This window comes from Passer domesticus, chromosome 3 (genome assembly GCF_036417665.1).
Source record: "Passer domesticus isolate bPasDom1 chromosome 3, bPasDom1.hap1, whole genome shotgun sequence".
NCBI lineage: Eukaryota > Metazoa > Chordata > Aves > Passeriformes > Passeridae > Passer > Passer domesticus.
Genome location: NC_087476.1, coordinates 88,506,926 through 88,521,659, shown reverse-complemented (window position 1 = coordinate 88,521,659; position 14,734 = coordinate 88,506,926). Strand labels below are relative to the sequence as shown.

At 38.4% G+C, this 14,734-nt stretch overlaps 1 protein-coding gene across 27 annotated transcripts in view; it reads right to left on the bottom strand.

Moving 5' to 3' along the window:
* ESRRG (estrogen related receptor gamma) overlaps nt 1–14,734 on the bottom strand; it is a 389,256-nt gene that overhangs the window by 31,488 nt on the left and 343,034 nt on the right. The window lies entirely within an intron of this gene.

Below are 14,734 nucleotides of genomic sequence, written 5' to 3'. Positions count from 1 at the left end.
TCCATGTGTCAATGTACAATACCTTTTCTATTGTTATTATTTTTCTTTAAACAGCAAAGGTGATTACCCTATGCTAATGACTAAGGCTTTGCCATATTTCAAAACCCCACTAGCTCTGCAATTATACAAAACAAAAACTTGAAATCTACACTTCTTCCTTTTAAAATTAGTGTTTTGGAATCCTCATCTTGCAGTTGGTGCACCTGGCCTGGATCTTTCTGCCAGCCCCACGGATGCTGACCAGACTTTGCATAACTTAACACTCCTGTCAGTAGGAGTTTGTTCTGTTCTCACACAAGCTCCTCCACACTCTCAGCCAATGCACCTGCACCATTGCTGGGCCATCCAATCTTGTACACTGCCAAACTTTACTTATTTATTTCTCCTCACATGGGTTATTTTCTGCAAAGCACTAAATATCCTCAAAAATCCCTTTTTCTTGTGAGAGTGAGGCCAGGATATGAGACATGCAAGTCCAGGACCACAATGCATTTTCTCACACAGTCCTGTATAAGTTTCTATTTGAAAGGATGTAGCACCTACCTCAAATATTTGGGAATTAATATTAAGAACAAGACCTGCCAAGCCTACAAAAATCCATGCACACTTTCCAACAGGAGTGAATAGTACAATTTTTAGTAGTGCATGCTGGAATAAGTGTCACACATTAAGATGTAAATTTTATTCTCCAAGCTGAATGCCAGGTGATTAATTCTGATAGCATAGTGATCAATTGGTACAGGTGCTGCACCTGAGTAATGTTTGTTTCTCTACACATTGGTAGCAAAGGTGCAGCACTAACACAGGTGTTACTTGTGTAGCTATGCAACATCTCTGATTTCCTGAAAACACTCACACTGGTAGTAAAGCTGGACTGTAGAACTGTAGTTCTGCCAGTTTTTTCAATTAGACCCATTATTGATTTGATGAAGAAGCAAATTAAACATACCATGGTAGTATGTGAAATGGTTAGACAGAACATAAGGTTGTGGTGCTGAGCTTCTTAGGCACATTACCTCTGTGTGCAGCTTTTCCTCTTTCTCTTGAGACTACAAAAATGAGAGACTTTTGCAAGACAATTTGGCAGCATCCGTCTAGCAACTTAGGTACGGAACATCCAGGAATACATTCATGTAAAATACCAGGAAGCTCAAAATTTGTTGGGATTAAAGCTACAATTACTTAGTTGCTTCATTTAGATCTGGCATAAACCTCTAGTTTTAACAAAGCTGCTAAAGATTGACCCCAGTTTGACGATAAAAATTGATAGACACAGCTAATAACTTTTTTTTTTCAAAATAACAAGAAATAATTGTTAATTGATGGTACATTTCAAGTTTAAATCTCTGGCATGTAGAATCAACACTGTGTGCAGCTTACAAGTATTTCTTTGCAATTTCCCCTCACTAAAGAACATGAATTTTGACACCAAGGATGAGTAACATGCAGTGTCTACCCAGGACTTACATGTTCATGTTTTTACAACCACTCTCCCTACTCCTTTGCTCAACATGATGGGGAACCCAAACCAAGTAGGTGTGTTCACTAGAAAGCCTGTTCGCTACTTTCCATTTAATTCATTTACCAAATCAAATCAAACTGCTACTGTGAAAACTATCTTGTCACAGAGGTGATTAAAGGATCTCTCCACAAATCACTCCAAAGCACCTGAAGTTCAGCTTCCCAAAGCAAGTTAGCTGAAACAAATACAACTAACAGCATGCTGCAGCAGCAGGTCCACCCAGGGCACACAGCTCAAGGCAAGAAGTTTCTTAAGGTCAAGCACAATAAGCCCACTGTCTGGCTTTGGTGTGCTGGAAACCTACATTAAGTCAGAACAAGCCTACAAAATCCTCTTTTCTTATTTCCGCACAGCCGCTTGTGTCGGAGCAGAGAGACAGTATTTTGCACTCTCTTTCTCTCTCTCTCTCTCATGTTACTCAGCACTGTAAGAAGGACAAATAATACAATATAATTTCCAACAGGCCCAAATTCCTGTTGAAATTAGCAGTCTCCCTGCAGGTATGCAATTTTAGGGCCTGTACCCTACAACAACAAATCAGTCAAAAATATCCAGGTAAAAGCTATGCTGCTTAAGATGAGGCTTTGGTTTATTTTGCCACTCCTGCTGCCAGGGTGTAATCTTATGCCTCTTTCTTTCTTGAAAAGCATGTAAATTGTTGTACACAAATAGAGTCATTAATGGAAAGCAAGACATCGTGAAGCAGACAATAAATGTATCAATTAATGCCTGGGATGCACATGAGGCAATCAATTTTCCCAAATCCCAAATCAATTAAAAAAAAAAAAAAGGATAGAGAGAAACAATTTGAATTTTCACTCCTCTAAAAGATGGGGATGAGAAGAGAGAGGAAGGGAAGCTAGTGTGCCAATCCTTCTCCCTGTCTGTCTTTGCATGTTTTGTAATTACTAAACCTGAGGTAACTTGACAAAATTGTGAAAAGTTATTCTGAAGAAATACTGAATTTTCAGATTAAAATGTTTAAAAACAAAGGAAGAGAAAGAGAGAGAAAGAATGAAGCAGAAAGAGAGAGAAAGAAGTATTTAGGAAACTTCTGGCCTTCAGTCTTACACATGCACAAGGTGCCCGCAACTAAGAAAAGGGGCAATGTTTCTCTTCCTGTGTCTTTTTGTGCACTGATGGAAGTGATGTCCTACAGCATTTCAAGTCATTTATTGAAGTTTGGTGGTGGTAGTGGGAATGTTGTTAAGGAGAGTAAAAAAAGCAATGTCCATTTGAAGCTTGTCTGTGAACTTTGCATGAACCGCCAGGAATAATGTAGTGTGATGACAAGCCAGTTATACCTTCCACTAAATTTGCTGTCTGGAATGAACTGAAATAGTGTTTGGTTTGTGTAATTACGTCCATCTATCTTTATATTCCAGCGGCATATCGCAAATTGAAAATACTAAAAATTGACTGTTGGTTCTGATATTTAATGATTGCCAAAGACAAGACGATGATTTATTGGTTACTTACCGATGTGACACATTTGCATCTTATTAGACGGAGATTACTATTCCTTAAAATGCGGACGAGGCCTGATCATGTCTGATGGATTGATTTGATTTGCAAATGTAATCAAACTAATAAGAGGGAAAAAATGAGCAATAATGCCTTGTTTTTCAACTGGCAATCACTCCCCTGCCAACAACGCTGATATCCCTGACTAAGCAGCCTTCACACAGTCTTCCTGTCTCCTCAAATAAACAAAGGGATGCAAAGAGCTTGATAAGAGGATAACGAGCCAAGTATGGATGTAACATGGAGCCTGTACCTCAGCACTGCACAAATGTGTCAATGGGAGTACCAGGAGACTCACGGTGCCTTCAGTTCTCAAAAAGCAGCAAGCAAAAACCCAAACAGCAAAACTCTATTGCAAAAAAACCCTTTACTAAATGGGGGGGGAAGCATAAAAAATAGAAAAGTGGTTCTAATTCAGGGAACCCCAGGAGAACAGTCACCACAAGCACAAAATTTACAGAATAAATACCCGGAATTCCTCAACCTGATAGGAAGCTAATTGGAAAATGTATTTTGGACAACATGATTCAAGCAACTGGAATCACTGACTGTGGCCACAGCATCAGAGAACCTATTTCCAGGGGTATGCTGGATGGTGTTTTAAAATTATTCCAAATACTAAATGCAGAGTTTCTGTCACAGCAAACATTCTATCATTCTGGCCAGATACTGATGTTCCTGTAAGCATTGAAATATGGTTCTAGATAAGAGAAGACTCTTATTCAGCTTGAAGTAAATGACCCTAATTCTCCACAGTAGGATTCTCTTTCTCGTTAATAATAATAAAAAGAAGTATTAAAAGAAAAAAAAGCTTTGTGCAAGGAATTGCACAAAGTCCCCCACCATTTACACAAAAGTGGTAATTCAAGCAGAAGGCAAATAATAAAGCTCTGAGGTCCATACAGGTTACAGATTGTGACCTGCATATTTAGGGATTGATCCAAAGCAGTGAAATCAAGGCAAGGCTTTCTATTGGCCTAAATGGATTTTCATATAAAGCTTTACTAAAGAAGGAGGTTCGAGCATGAATGTTGACAGCTGAGAAGTGATCCTACATATATTTGGGAACAGAGAGAACACTGCACAATGGAAGTGCCTGTGTAAATAATGTGATTGTACTACTTCAATATTTTCCAGACTGATTGCTAATTTGCTTCATTAAGGGATATTCGATAATGTAAAAAAAACTTGCTTTAGGGAACAGCCATTATGAATTGTCAGCTTAAAAACAAAGTTGAATATATAGCTCCAATTACCATGCTCAAAGACCTCAAAATATTTTCATAATTTAAAGTTTTATAGCTCACGTAATTTATACTTATTTTAACAGTGGAAAAGCATCCTGGTCAAATTCCAATTAAATAATTGCATTTTGCCTACCTAAAATTCTCACTGCATTTTTAATTGGATAGGACACACTTCACTGCTTCTCCTAAATTGTTTAGTATTGCCATTCAGTAAATAAATAGCTACCACTTTCTACCACGGAGACAGTACACTTGTCCATGCAGCCATCAATGGCAAATAAGAGTTCATCTGTGTTGGCTGCAGGACTGGAACTCAGGAGACCCATGGCAGCCCGTGTTCCCATCACCCTGTTGCAAGCTGGTTTAGCCATATTTTTTTCTTCCTCCTAGAAAGTTCTCTGAAATATTTTATGATTGTCATTGATGCTGGCTGATTATGATGCTGCTGGTTTTGAACATGCAAATGTTCCTTGTCAACAGCCTGTTTTCCTCACTTTATCTCCTGAAAAGCCCACCTAAGCCTCTTGTCAGACACTGCCCTCTGTAGGTTTATGGTACAGTGGAAGCAGGAATAACCCTGCACAGGAGGTGCACAGCTTGTCCCCAGTCCTACCTGCACTGCCTGTCTGGGGCACCCTGTTTCCCAGTGGTCTCTTGGTTACAAACCCCATGGTGTACTTCATATATGAAAATTATAAAACACAGCAAATTACTCACCACCACTGATATGCAAGGCACAATCCTGCAAACTCCGAACTTGGGTTTAAGATATTCAGCAAAGCATACAGCACAATTCATTGACAGGGTCCAGAAAACATTCAAGTAACTCGAAACACAAAGAAACTCTTCAAAATTTACTCCTATAATCTCACTGGATATTCCAGATAATCTGGAATTTACAATGCATTTTGCATGTTATATCTGTAGCTGAAGATTCACGGACACTAAATAAACTGCTCCTGATACCACCCAACAGTTAACTTTATCTCTGGGAAACTTCAAAGTAGTAAAGTGAAGGACAGATCACAGAGTAGAATGGCTTTCTACAAGAGACTGATATGGGGATGCACTCTTACATTCTTCTCACTGCAAGCAGAGTTAATTAATGAGAGACACAAGGGTCATAGAAAGTTTTATATGTTACCAGATATAGCTTGAATCGTACCAAGTTTGGAGCCTAATGCCTGTTCAGCAGGGCAGGCATGATGCTAATGCATAGCCAGAAGAAATCTCTGGCTAAAAATACACCCTGCAGCCTGCCAGTGTCATGATATATTTATGCCAGAAGTGCAACTTCTTTGAACAAATATATAAGCAGCAGTCATCATCTGCTAAACTGTTCCCCCTTAATCTATCCAACAGCTGGATGCATGAAAACTGCAGGTTTGCCCCTGCCTCTCCTCCACCCTCACCACAACTCTTTGCTCCAGTGTTCTCATGCATAACATGTCAGGACTTGCAAAGCGAGCTGACTTGACTCTGCAAACACCACTTCCACTGAACTTGGAGGGAGCCTTCTGCAAGCGTAGTTGTGTCTCATTTCAGTGTTTGATTTCACCTCAGCTGTTAATGCGGCTGATTGAAACTGATGGTGCACAACATGGCTGATGAAAACATATTGGGGAGAAGGGTTCAAATGCTGTGAAATTTCCACTCGTCTACAACACACGACTCAAGAGTTTGGTGTGGAAAATATCTTGGCCAGACCAACATATTGTCAGAGAACTTTCCAGAACATGTTTTCAAATGAAAGGAAGGTTGTGTGTTTTCTTGCATGAAGAATCACCAAAATATTTCAATACTGCCTGTTATGCAGTATTAAACTCGGGGATGATGAATTAAAGGAACACTGAACACCAAATAACTCTTCCATCTAAGTAATTAAACACAGGGGCATGCAGTACCTGCACTCTTAGGATTCTGTGCTTCTTGGGATTCTTTCTGCACACACATACACGCCTATATATTTTATGTGGGTGCATAAATTGAGCATTGCCAACAAAAAAACGCCTACTACCAATGAAGACATGAGTTCATAAAGCCCTTGTATGATCCAGCTGCTGCAGAAGGCAATTACTTCAGACTCATTTTTTAAAAACTGCTGATTCTTGTATCAGGCTGGACTGAGCCCTGCCACTACAACCCAGGTGCTCCCCTATTATCCATACACTATATATAACCAGACCCAGGTCACCATGTGCCCTGCCAGAAACGTGCTGACTGGCTAAGGGGGCATTGCAATTCAGGTAATTAATCCTATTCTAATGTAGGTTAAGCAGGTGTGAAGCTGAACTTATCCAGAGAGAAAGTAGAGGCATTCTTAGAATTATAGTATTTAACTGGTCTCAGCTGACTTTAGGAAACTAGACCATCCTGTGTCTCTGACCCAGTCATACAGGTGGAGACCTGTCTGCTCTAAATCCAATCTAAGCAACTGGCTCTTCACCCCCTCTGTCCTCCCATCCTGGATTTACAGTGTCAACATGTATGACTGAGAAGGTGCTCTTTTCTTCCCCACCCAGAACAAAGTAAATGTATTTTTGTTGGAGGCTTAGTTAGATGACTCAAGTCAAATGTTTAGTTTAAAACAGCCTAAATAGTTACCATAAGAGAGCTATGTTGCTCTAAGTTTACTTCTGCATTCTTAGTATCTGCTATGATCCTTTCAGAGGCCAATTTAAATTACATATAAAATTGATCATCTTATCTCCAACAAAGCCTTCAAGAATTTTAAAACTGAAAAAACCACTCTTTGTTTGGATCTTCTTTAAACAGTGAATCTGGTTGAAAAAATCCTTTCTTTTTCTTGACGAAAGGAGTCCTGTAAATACACAAGTGATACTTAGTGAACATGAATGACAGGCTCAGTTCTGCTGCATTTGCCTCTTCTGCAAATTCCTCACTTAAGGAATAATGCCAAGATTTGTTCTAACTTTCTTCCCGTGTTTCTGAGCAAGACATCTTCCTGCCTTGCAGCCATGCACTACTTGCAAGAAGCTGGCCACCATTGAGGTATGAACCTTACAGTTTGGGGAAGTTTGGGAAAGGACACTCCCTCAAAGACTATTTCAGAAGTTTCAATTCTTTCATTCAGTATACTCTTAACCAGTGGTCTTTTAATAAAGTTGAGCTAAATTATGGGGGGGGCTAATGTGCCCAGCTATCTCAGGTATGGCACTTGGATGCGTGTTCCACTTGCAAAAGGCCATTATAATTGAAGCCTCACATCCAGCTTGCTTACAAAAAAAAAAAAAAAAGAACGGAGATTACATTAAAATTAAAAAGGTTAAGATACGTTTAAGACCTCTTACCCTCTGGTAATAAGATTAATTCCTTGTTGGCTTAGAAGAAGGAAAACTGCTACTGAGTCATCTGCAATTTACACAGACCTAATCTAGTAAACCTGTTGGTTACACAAGAAGTGGGTACAAAGGTGAGTATTGTTGTCCCCTGAGTGGAAATACTTGCTTAAACCTTGATTCTGCACATGCTGCAGAGTCCTGAGGTGGTGAGTTCACACAGGGGACAAAGGAAACTCTCAGCTCCCACTGATACACTGACTACTGATGGGATTTATCCCTTCAGGGCCAGATACTTGAACAACAGAGGCTGGCACAGCACCTTTGACTTGTACACCCATGACAACTGATCCCACCAAAGGCTCCTGGTCTGTCTCCACAGATTAATTGAGCAACCTACCATCTGTATTTATTTTTAATTTTTGCTGGAGAATCTGATCACAGAACAAGCCCAAACCATTTCCTGCAGTTTTAGTTTGCATATTTGTATGTATTTGCCCCCTCAAAAACACCAAGATCTGCTAATGGAACAGAATAATAATTTTTCTCTTTCTTTCCCCCCTCTCCTTTATTCCATTTAGCAGTGCACTTGAACACTTGCAAATATGAAAGGGGGCATTTTCAGCCTCCTGGTACTTTAGTCATGCAACATCTGTGAGCATACAACATCTCTAACTCAGTCTGCAAGACACCCAGGGTAATACAACACTCTTGATTTTGCTGGAAGAATAATAGCAAATGGCTGCTATATCATTTTGTACTTTTGCATTTAAGACTCAGAAACTAGCCATTTTTGTTTATAGAAAGAAAATGAAAAGCACTGGCATTCATTACTGTTGATTTGCTCTCTTTTTATTAATCATATCTTATTTTTAAAGGGCCACAGGAGTGAACAACATAATGCAATGGTAGGAAGATATTTACCAATTTAGCACCTCATTATAAAACTACTCAGAAACCTCTTTGTCTCTCGTTTAACATAATAATTATTAGTCGCAACAAAAGTGGGTCCCACACTTGCACCATGATTAGCAAGTGATGAATTTGGGTTGAATATATTGCATTTTGCTAAGTAAACCTTACTATATCCCAAACCCTCAGTCTAAAAAAACATCTAATTTTAAGAAAATAATTTATACTCCTGTTTAAATGCATGTTTCCAAATTAACCAGTGATATTCTATAGAAAACGGCCTCTTTTATGCTTGAAGTCTCCAGCTGCCACACAATTTATATCTCTTTCCTCCCCTCTTTGTTTTTCAGCCATTTTCCCTGAATGTCAAAGTCAATTTAGTGCATTTCACTTTGCTGAATAAATCAGAGGCGAAATCCTTGCTAAAAGTGAAAATTTGATTTGCTAAAAGGAGCTTAGGGCAACTATTAATCAATATATCCAGAGTGTCAAAGCTAAGGCCATGATAGACATGCATTCATTTGGAGATTGGTTGAGGCAGATAAAGGGGGACACTGGGAAAAAAAAAAAGTGCAACAGCCAGACAGTGTAGTGTGAATGTTGGGGGCATGGGTGGAAGGAGAGGACTGAATTTAAAAAAAAAAAAAAAAAAAAGAAGGCAACAAACAAGAAAAGGAGACAGTCACTCAGAAGGAAAAAGCAAGTACTTGTATAGGAATAAAAGGTGAACTTAATAGAGACCCAAAGTCACTGTTTAATTCTGATCTTGAGAGAAGAGCATTTTAAATAAGGGGGTTTTTTTCCCTAAAACCCCTCACAATGTCAAAAGAAAATAATTGAGTCAAGTTCCTTTGTTACCTGTTACTTAAATTTTTTGACTTTATTATGCTTTTGGTGATCATCACTCTTAAATAAGCTTTTCCAAGAAGAGGTACAGATTTTGAAGTCATAACTAGCATGAGTTTCAGGTGCCTTTGAGTTTTACTGCACATTTATTTTATATTTATGTATAATTTGCAGGTGATGAGATGTTTATATGTTTGAGATTATTTTTTTCCACCTCAGTTAATTTAATACAAGTAAAAAAATGCCAGAAGTGACTAACCTGGAAACTAAAGTGCTTTTTTTACCCCAGGACATCTATGTCTAGCATTATTAGAAACCTTCTCACCTCCCCAGTGCTGTCTCAGTTCTGAACTGGAACTAGCAGACACACTTAGAGTGTGTGCATCCCTAGTTGTACACAAAGCCTACTACTCTTTTGTACTGAAATCTGCTGGAATTTTGCCACTGACTTCAGCAACAGATTCATCAAGAATAACCCAACACTGTATCTCAGCTGGGTATGTTGAAAATTTTTAAAAACCTGAACAGATCCTTTCGTTATTATGTTTTGCACAATGCAGACAGACCCTTGTTTTGTTTTGAAAATGCTAGGAGACGTGTGCACATGTTTATCCATGCATCATCCTACCTCTTCCTCCCTACCTTGCAAGATCATGTAACTCTTTTCTGTGATACTGTTTTCAAAATATGAAAAACTAAAAACTGCCACCATTCCCAGCACTTCAAATACCAGGACAGATGAACTGCTGGCACTTTAGGCACACTGCTGTCCCATTCTGCTTAGAGAAACCTGAATCAACATGGTGATCTAAACCCTGGCAGTGCTGGGTGGTCCATCCCCACTAATGCTCAAAAATAAAACTGGCAGCCAATTGCTGATTTCCCATATTGTACAATTCAGTGCCAGAGGTCAAGGAAGTAATTCGTTCTTGAGAAACCTCTTGGCTGAAATCTCTACCCTCAAGGCCCAGGGAATGGCCTGCCTTAGATCACATGTCACACTGGTTGTGAGTTCAGGAACATTTCCCTTGCAGGAAGAGCAGGTCTGGTTTCTGTACTTAAAGCATGTTTGTAGAAGGAGTTAAAAGAAGGGCAGATACCAGGCTTTTGATAAAGTGTCCCAGTTAGCACTTTGAGAAAGGGCAGGATGTCCTGATTCCCCAGGAGGCTCAAGTTATTATTCCTGCCAACCTCTTAGCACCTCACAACTCATCCTCCATTCCATGTCACATGAACAGTGAACACCACATTTACATGCCCAGCCGTCTGTGGAAGGACAGGCACCCTGTCATGGGGTGCTCTCAGAAGCTTCAGGGCTGTGTCTGAAATGGCCCTAAATCCAGCTAGCAGCACAAGGACTAGGGAAGCTGAGCTCAAAAAACAGATTTTACAGTGGCAGGCAGCACGGCACAGACATAAAGCACAGGCAAGACCTGTCCCCCTTGCGGAGATTCTCTATGGGCTGCCCCAAAAACAATCCACACAAGTGACCGTGGTCAGCTTTTACCTACATGGGGTGGTATTTCTGAAACACATGGTGAGAAAAGGGCATTTTAGAAACAACAACTCTGCAGCAAATCATGTTCTTGTTCAATATTATAATGTCAAACTACACGCCTGAGAGCTGCTTTGGAAAGGAAAGCTTACATATTGTCCTCCACAAAGAGTATGCTGGAACAACAATGTTTCATAAAACATTAACACCAAAATATACAAATCATCCTTGTATTTGTTACATTAAAATCATGCCTTTTTTTTTTAATGCTAGCACCAGCGGCAGTATCAATTTCTAACTATTCCCTTCCTTGAACACTGCTACTGCTAACAAAACAGGGACAACAGCTGAAGACAAGCAAGCTTGTTTTACTAAATAATGCAACTAGTTATTTTTGATGTATTCGTCTGATTTACTGTTCCCAAACAAATTTTTCATCTTAAGTGCAAAAAGTTGATTTCTATGGTCTGGTTGATGTTTTTTCATGCATGCAAATTTTGTAGAGAACATTTTTTCTTTAGCTTCCTGTTATGCACATTTTTAAGAGCTTAATGTTCACTACCTCCACTTAATAAGAAAAAATGTTGCATATTTTGGTGAATGTCAATGACAGAGTTATAAAAATCCAGGCAAAACTGTACTGGTACTGTGAGCAGGTATCAGCAGAAAACCACCCTATACAGCGAAAGTTTAATTAATATAATGCAACCAATTAAATGGAAACTCCCCAAAATACAATGTGAAGGGTAGGAAACTCAACTACAAGAAAATACTGAATTAAGAAAGGCTTCTGTATTTAAAAGGTAACTAAAATAAAATTTGAAAAATAGATAATAAAATAAAACAAAAAACATAAAATAAAATAAAATAAAATAAAATAAAATAAAATAAAATAAAATAAAATAAAATAAAATAAAATAAAATAAAATAAAATAGTCTTACAGAGGCTTCCTAATATTATTTACCATTTATTTAGGTCAGTTAATAGGAGTTTTGTCTCATCAGGCAGGAGATGAAGCAGCATCAGCCTCCCTCCCTAAGCACCTTCAGTATTTTACTAACGAAGTTACAGTACATCAGAATATTTTAATCTGACACAAAGAACAACAATAGATCTGACTGCTGGCCTGATAATCTTCTTATCACACCCTGTGAAACCTAGCTCTAATATTTGACTGAGCCTCCATTACTCGGCAACACATTCTAAAAAGGCCAACAATGGAGAGAGAATGAAGTGGAGTGTGGAAGTACCTCCATATCTACATAAAAGAGATTAGAGGCGACAGCGTTCCATTTTACAGCTCAATCATATTGTGTTAGCATGCGCTTATCCGAGCGCGGATGAAATTGAAAGAGAAATAAAAAAGAGTCAGGCAGATAGGAACCATAAAAGCGAGGCATGAGCAATTTCCAAGGATATAAAAGGATGCTAATGGCGGGGCCCTGTCATTCTTAAAAAGGGCTATTAGGGCACCATCATCTGTTCTTGTGCCCTTACGCCTCTCTAACTAAAGTCAAGCATTTCCTAATGCCATTGTGATCTTTTTCTTCTTCAGATAAGACATGGTCATGTTTCATAACAACACACTTTCCATTTATTTGATTTATAAATGCAAGGAGACTAATTCTATTTACTGATAAAGGCTTTCCATATATATTTTTCTTTCAATATTTCCTTTTGTATTTGGTATAGACTTTTTGTTCAATAAAAGCAACTATTGAAATATTTCCAATACAACAAAAATACTAATGATTTTATGAAAGGACTTGAATGTTGTATAATTTGAAAACATTTTTTAGTCTGTGACTGAAATGGGAAATGGTTGGCTGGGGCAGAATGAATATTGCATTGTTACATTTTTGTAGATAATCCTATTAAAAGGCTTTTTTTAAGAGCGAAAACATTGCTTTGGTTTCCTCCATAAAGACAAATTTTACATTGCAATGCTTTAGAATTGAGATCTTTATTAGTTATTAAGCACCTGATATATAAGGGCCTTTAATTACACTGAACCTTAAGAAATCACTATAGTAAAGAAAGATTTGCTGATTGCTGCTTTGCTGTGCTAGGCACAAATTCACTACTGGTGTAATTAATCGACTCTACAAGATTTACACCAAGGGTTTACTTAGTCTGCCAAGCTACAGTGAACTTTTATGCAATTTGCACCCCTTTCCTAATTCATCCTTTTCCCCATCCCGTTATGCTTCTGCCCACAGTAACATTTGTTAGTTTTGCAAACAGGCAGCACTAATGCAGGCTCTTCCAGACGCTGTTTTGTAAAAGATATCAGCTGAGCGTAGCCAGTCCAAGTTCATCAGTCCAACATTCAAAACCAAGCTACAAAAGCTCATTGTATTTGCCCTTTAACCCTTTAGCATGTCCAGGCCTTTTGCATTTTGATTTTTGTGATCAAATAAATGCCAGACAACAGGCACAGATTTTATCACTGTCCTCTGTTACCTGAAGGTAAAAAGACTGTCTTTATTTCCTGGGGCTTTTTTTAAAAATGAAATCAGGTAAGTACACTTACCTTTAGTACAAAGTAACCTCAAACCTACACTGTAGGTGTGGTTTGAGGTTACTTTGTACTAAAATGCTGTCTTGTGGCAGCTCCTCGAGCGGCTCAGATTTTAAATTTTCATGGCCAGTTTAAGGCATCCAATACCTTTCCCACACTAACCAAAGCCATCATTTTAAAGGCTGCTCAGTCTCATCCCTCTGCTCTTCCCATCCCTCCAGCCAAATCCAAGCAACACAGCATATTCACAAACAAGACTGACTAAAGTTCCCCAGCAACTTCTATGGAGCATGACTGACTTCTTTGAGAGCTACTCTATTTCGGTTAAGGTGATCTAGGTATCTTCCAAAGATGAAACTCAAACTCACCTGCTTAACTCATTTTGACTTAATTTGGGGTGCTTTATTAGCAACCAGTGTAAGACAAAGTAGCTCCTATAATATAGAGTGATGTTTAAATTAGTTTACAATTTGCTTGGGCTCATCTAGAACTGCTCTGAACAAAGCCATTCAGAAATGTCAGCTGTGTTCCTAACCACTGTAACAAATTGTTGCCTGAACGCTGCACACCTAATGACTTCAAATTAGCTGCACTGCGATATTGCCTGACAGTTCGTTACGACTGTTAGCAACATAGCCAGCGTATCATGACCAATAAATTGGTTTCAGTGTGGGCTGGGAAAGGGACTTCCATCAATTTGATTAAAGAAATTACTGTAGCATTCAAAGCATAAAGACAAACTAGTTTAAGGAGACAGAAATAAGTTAACTGTACCAGAAAAACATTGCTTGTGATACAAGAGCTTGTTTATACACTGTTTGAATGACTAAATTTCAACTGATTATTTTAGAGTCTGTAGGCTGTTGTCTTTACTCTGAAGTAAAAAAAACCAACACTTCATAAAGGTAAAAATTATCATCATTCTTTGATTGTGTTTGCATATATATTGTGTTTATATTTATCCAAGATGACCGGGAAGAACTGGTAAGAAGAAGGGGGGAAAACCAAACAGCAAGAATATTTCTTTGCAATTTATTTTGAAACTACAAATAAAATATCTTTAACTCTGATAAACAAACAACTGACTGGATTATTTATTCTACTATTAAGGTGTCCCAAAATCACAGCTAAAATGAGAATGACTTATTACTCTGAGGAATGAAAGGTTATCTACTCTCATGCTTAATAAGGCTCCACTATCAAAATTAGAAAACTAATGAGGTGATGAAAACACACCAACACACTCACTCATCTGCTGGACAAGAAAAATACCTTAAGAAACAAGAGAAAAAGCTGACCTTTTTTTGTGTGACTTTACCGTTTGTGAAAGGTGGTAGACTGAGAGCCCTGGAGACTTCTGTAAGTTT